A 6,000-nucleotide genomic window follows, 5' to 3' on the forward strand; every position below is an offset into this window, starting at 1 on the left:
GTTCCTTACAGGCCTCTATTTACCATCCCCAGGTTGGAAGCAAATGTCAGAGAGACCAGAGGAAACTGTGTGTGTTTTAGTGGGTTTATTTGGAGGGGCATGGGGCTGGAAAGGAGGGGGCAGAGATGCAGGGCACGATCTATAAAACATTTTGAACTTCTGGTCTATAAACCATCAAACATCATGTAGGTCACTGATGTGAGGATCCGCTGAGCTTATGGCATTTGTGACAAACCCAGTGATTCTTTTATTACAACAGCTTATAAATGAACGATTCTGGGTCATTATTTACAAGGAAAGAAAATGTCTACTTTGTTTTACTTGTTTCACCAATGAGTTCAACTCACCTTGCCAGAATCACTTCTCTCTCTAGTCATTAATTACCCTGAAACACCTCCAGCAGCTGGGTATAGACTTCTGAAGAGCTGTGAACTGTTAACATGTCTGGAGTTCTGTGATGTATATTTGTTTGCAAATATTTGTCCCCTGCCAGATACTCAAACTTCAGAAAAATAGATCTCATGAGTACTACCTCCTCTGTAAATCTGATGGTATGGGGTCTAATCACTGCTGTTCTATAGTGGGATTCAGGACACTGCTAGAGACAGCAGAACCCACATGTATCCTTGCACCAAACTTCAGAGGGACCAATACTGCTAACAGAAACACAGTCCAATCACAAGCCCACCTCGTTTTGTCCATCTTAAGTAAAATAAAATAGCGTGATGCCCAAATCGCATGCCCTATACAGCAAGACCCTAACTAACTAGCTGACTTCACAGAAATGATGGTAATAGTCTAACAGTTTATGGTTGTCAAGTGTTTACTATGTGTTAGATGCTGTTTTAAGTCACTCACATGTAATATCTCACTTAATCCTCATCATAAGACTTTAAGGAAAAGAAAACATTAATATCTTGTTAGTTAGGGAAACCAAACTGACACACTGGAGCCAGGGCTTGAACGATGAGAGTCAACTCCAGAGCCTGTGCTCTTAGCTGCAGAAAATTTACAGCATTGTAGCAATTACCAGAATTGCTTTTTTATATAGAGGAGTATAAGCAACAATCATAAATTGTCCCAAACTACATATAATCCCACAAAGAATTTTGCAATTTCAACTTCTACTCACAGGTTCTGTGTCCCAAGCATTGTGGGGCATTCAAGAGAAAAGAAATGAATCTAAAATAGTTCCAACTCCTAAGGAGTTCACAGCCCCAATGTGGAGACCTCCAATTAAAACATAATGTGATAAGGGCCCATCCCACTCAAATAGCTGATAAAGCCTAGGATAGCAAGCACGGCGTGTGTGTGTATGTGTGTGTATGTGTGTGTGTGTGTGTGTGTGTGTGTGTTATGGGGATGATAATAGGGAGGATGCCTTCTTCATTCAGCACATTTATCCTTCAACAAAGGGTGACATGGAATTGTTGCTTGGTAAAGAAACTTTAAATTTCCTTTATGGTTTTGTCCTGTTGCTTCATACATAAGACAATAAGAAGGTACTGCTTGCAAAGTAGTCTTTACAAATATGTCACTCTCAAAATTCTTCTCCCATTTTACTTACAAATTAAGTTGCAAGCAAGCCTCACTGCCAACATTGTTAACAGTGAACTTTCACCCTGAGTGTTTTCACTAATTACATTGAGAGACAGCAACGTTTGGGAATGTTTAATGCTCACGGATAGGTGAAGCGTGTTATTTCTTTGAACTGGAAAAAGAAACAGTTTCCTCCCACAAATCAAAGCCCCAACTATATCACATCGATTTAATTCAACTCTAAAAACTCTGTAATTAGAGGTTACAGAAAATGGCTAATTACCTCTCCCTGTATTCAGGCAATTTCTGCCATCTCATTTACAGAGCCTGAGAGCTGTGCGCTCAACCCACCCACTGAAAGGAGAATGCTAATTATCATTGTTGATTGCTGATAAAAGCAATAATATTTTTCAGCAACCCTGTAAAATTTATAAACATGTCAGTGAAAATGCCAGATTCTCCACAGTTTGTTAGCTTTTGAACTAAGTGTCTAAGATACATTCATTTCTAACCAAAGCCAGGGCAAGAGTTTTAACAAAATGCACTGGCCATCCACACAATCACCATCATAAGGCGCTCCAGTACTTCCTAACCAGCATCTAAGGGCGCTCACGACACCTTCGCAGGGTGGGCATTACACCTGGTTTGGAGAAGTGAAAACTGACAACAATTTCTCGACTCCAAGTCTCATCTGCTCATCACCCAGCAGCCAGGCCGCGGCTCCGCCCCACTCCTGCCGCCACTACGGACGCGTTTAAATTTTTATAAACTTCACACTTCTCCAGGCGCGATGCTTGGGCAGTTCAAAGGCTGCAGAAGGAAATGAAGTCCTGCCGGTGGCGAAGGCTGCCCCGGCGCGGTGAGATTTCCTCCAGCAGGGACACCTTGGGCAGAGACCCGCCGGGCGCCTCGGCTCCACCCCGGCGTTTTTGAAAGTAAACTCCTACCTGCCTGTTGCTCTCTCCGAGGCGCAACCGGACTCGCCCTCCAGGCCTCCAGGGCCAGCTCAATTTTTTGTGAGCGAGGTGTGCACACAGACCAGCTCTGTCCCGGTTCCTGGCGAAGGGCCAGGCGGTGCCGGGGTCGAGCCCTGTCGGGGGTGGGAACCCCGGTGCGCCCCCGGCTCCCGTCCTGCACGGCTGCTGCAGCCGCCCGGTGCCTCCAACGCTCGGCCACTCCCTGCCGGCCTGCCCGCCGCCCCGGCACGCGCACCCGAGGGGCGCACCCAAAGGCCAGGCACGGGAGAGAGGGGCGTCCGAGGCGTGAGCAGGGCACCCCGGGACCCCAGGGAGTGGGGTGCGGCGGGGATCGCACGGCAGAGCCAGGAGGGGCGCACTGCGCGGGGAAGAGTGGAGTCGGAGGAAGCTCGACCCGGAGCGCTCCGCCGGAGGGGAGGGAGCTCCCCGTCTGAGGCGGGAGCCGGGGACCCGGGGTCGAAGTCCGGTGGGGCGAGTGCGGGAGGAGGGCGCAGGGGCACGCGGGGTCCGGGGTGGGGGCGTCTCCCCGCCAAAGGTCTGTCCGCCGGGCCGCCGCCTCGCAGCGCTGGGGCTCTCGCGGGACTCACCTCCGCGCCAGCCGCCCGGGCTCCGCGGCCCGCGGTCTTGGCTCACAGCGGCCCCGGCTCTGCGGCCTGCGCTGGGCTCCTGGAGAGGCAGAGCCCCACCGCCGCCGCTGCACTGCTGCTTTCCGCTTCCTGTCCCGGCGCCGCCCCGCAGCCCGAGCCCAGCCCTGCGAGCCCGGGGCGGCCGCGAGCCAAGAGCAGCGAGCGCAGCCGGCCCCGCCGCGGCCCGGCCCACCTGCAGCGGAGGGCGGGGCCCGGTCGGCAGGCGTTCCCCTCCCCTGGTCACCGCCCAGACCCCACACACCCGGGACACACACGGAGGCGTGCACTGTCACACTCATGCACAGGACCTGGGGAATGACACTCCACACACACATTCACCCTCATACACACACACTCTACACAGACACGCACAGCCCAGTAACCCACCCTCTTTTGGGCAGACACACGCACTATTAACACACGGTCCAGGGTTTGATCTCCCCCCACCCTGCGACCCACCCTCCAACATATTTGGAATCTCAAGCACATACGCACACACACACAAAATCATGAACAAAATTCAAGTCCATTTGCCCTCAGCAGCGCCCCAACCCACATATTCACACGTCTCAGGGATTAACCCCCCAACCCCACTCAACACACACTCATATACACACATTCCAAGAACTGACCCACAAATATCCATATACACCGCATCTCAATCCATATACACACAAACGCACATGTAGCCCTGGAAATGACTCCGCAATAAATGACTACACAAATAGCCACGCGCGCGCACACCCAAACGCACAGGCTCATACACACACCCTACAAGCCTACAAAGCACCACCGCAAGCCTCTCCTCTCCTCCTCCCTTATCAGAGCAGGCACTCAGAAACTGCTCGATGAGCACATCTCTGCAAGCAGGTAGCTGAAGCTTCAGTGCCAATTCCAACCAGGTACACTTCCCTCTCTGAGCCTTTGTTTCTCTCTCTGAAAAGTGGTGAGGATGTCGATGTCTGCCTTGCAGGATTGTGGTGAGTATTACAAAACAGTTGGCAACGCTTTTCATGAATATTTGCACTTTTCTTAGTTGTCTTGTGTTGGTAGCATTAGGGCTCCTTACTGATCGTCTCCAATCTAGGCAGGACCCAAAGCCGCTTATGTGGCAGTACTTTCCAGTGGAAGCAGTGTATAATGAAGTGCTGAATTTCTTCTTCTTCTTTTTTTAAATATATATTTTATTGTGTTTTAGGTTTGGGGGTATATGTGAAGAACATGCAAGATTGTTGCATAGGTACATACATGGCAATGCGGTTTGCTGCCTTCCTCCCCATCACCTATATCTGGCATTTCTCCCCATGTTATCCCTCCCCAACTCCCCGTCCTCCACTTTCCCTCCCCTCGTTTCCCCGCACAGACCCCAGTGTGTGATGCTCCCCTCCCTGTGTCCATGTGTTCTCATTATTCAACACCTGCCTATGAGTGAGAACATGCGGTGTTTGATTTTCTGAAAGAAGTGCTGAATTTCTTAAGAGCTGTCTACAGGAGTATTGCGGGTAGTTGCAGTGGAGAAACGCAGGCGCACCTTGACCAACCTTTGTCAGGGAACTTTGTACCCAAGAAGCCCTCACTCCCCTGAACACCTCTTCCTCATCCCTTCTAGCCTCCATTTTCTCCCGCATGTCACAATTCCTTGAAAAGACACCCGTATGTTCAATGTGGTCAGATTTTCACCACTCCTAACCCGCAGGCTCTACTGCCCCACTCAGTGACCTAGACGGTCTAGCCTCCAAGTAGGCTCCAAAGAGCAGATGTTGCTGACTCAGGCAGCCAGGTTCCTACAGGTAAAGCCAATAGTCTATTCACCCAAATCAGCACTCAGGTGCAGATATGTAGAGCATTATAAAAACATGTCTCTCTCATCTCTGGAATGTAAGCCTTTCAAAAGTTCAAACAGGCCAGGGATTTCCAATTCTCGTTATGTACCTGAATAGCTCCAATGTAACACAGAGATCTTCAATGAGTTTTCAGAAAGTAATTCTAATTCACTTAGGTTCTTACGTCTAGCCACCTTACCAGACAATGTTTTGTGGGAAAGAGGGGTAGTTGCAAATAAGTTATTTAAAAATAATAAATTCACCTTTAAATGCCATTTAGAGGCTAGGCTTGGTGGCTCACACCTGTAATCCCAGCACTTTGGGAGGTTGAGACAGGCAGATCACTTGAGGTCTCAAACTCATGTTTGAGACCAGCCTGGCCAACATGGTGAAACCCAGTCTCTACTAAAAATATAAAAATTAGCCAGATGTAGTGGCAGGCTCCTGCAATCCCAGTTACTCAGGAGGCTGAGGTAAGAGAATTGCTTGAACCTAGGAGGCAAAGGTTGCAGTGAGCTAAGATCATGCCACTGTACTCCATCCTGGGCAACAGAGCAAGACTCCATCTCAAGTGAAAAAAAAAAAAATGTCAGGGAACCTGGGCAAGGTGGCTGAATAGGAACAGCTCTTGTCTACAGCTCCCAGGGAGATCAACGCAAAAGATGGGTGATTTCTCTGTTTCCAACTGAGGTCTCCAGCTCATCTCATTAGGACTGGTTAGACAGTGGGTGCCACCCACAACGGGTGAGCAGAAGCACGGTGGGGCGTCACCTCACCCAGGAAGCGCAAGGGGTCCAGGAACTCTCTCCCCTAGCCAAGGGAAGCTATGAGGGACTGTGCTGAGAGGAACGGTACATTCTGGCCCAGATACTATGCTTTTCCCACAGTCTTTGCAACCCACAGACCAGGATATTCTCTCAGGTGCCTGCACCACCAGGGCCCTGGGTTTCAAGCACAAACCTGAATGGCCATTTGGACAGATGCTGAGCTAGCTGCAGGAGTTTTTTATATATATATATACCCCAATGGCACCTG

General features: G+C 50.0%; 1 protein-coding gene across 1 annotated transcript in view; it reads right to left on the bottom strand.

The window, feature by feature from the left end:
* VANGL1 (VANGL planar cell polarity protein 1) overlaps window positions 1–3,153 on the bottom strand; it is a 49,720-nt gene extending 46,567 nt beyond the window's left edge. The window contains exon 1 of the mRNA XM_064372664.1: window positions 3,104–3,153. The gene's annotated coding sequence lies outside the window, so the exon portion shown is untranslated. The remainder of the gene's footprint in view (window positions 1–3,103) is intronic.
* Window positions 3,154–6,000: the final 2,847 nt, after the last annotated feature.

Source organism: Aotus nancymaae, unplaced genomic scaffold (assembly GCF_030222135.1).
Source record: "Aotus nancymaae isolate 86718 unplaced genomic scaffold, 86718_ANA_hifiasm-v0.15.2.pri h1tg000007l, whole genome shotgun sequence".
Classification (NCBI taxonomy): Eukaryota; Metazoa; Chordata; class Mammalia; order Primates; family Aotidae; genus Aotus; species Aotus nancymaae.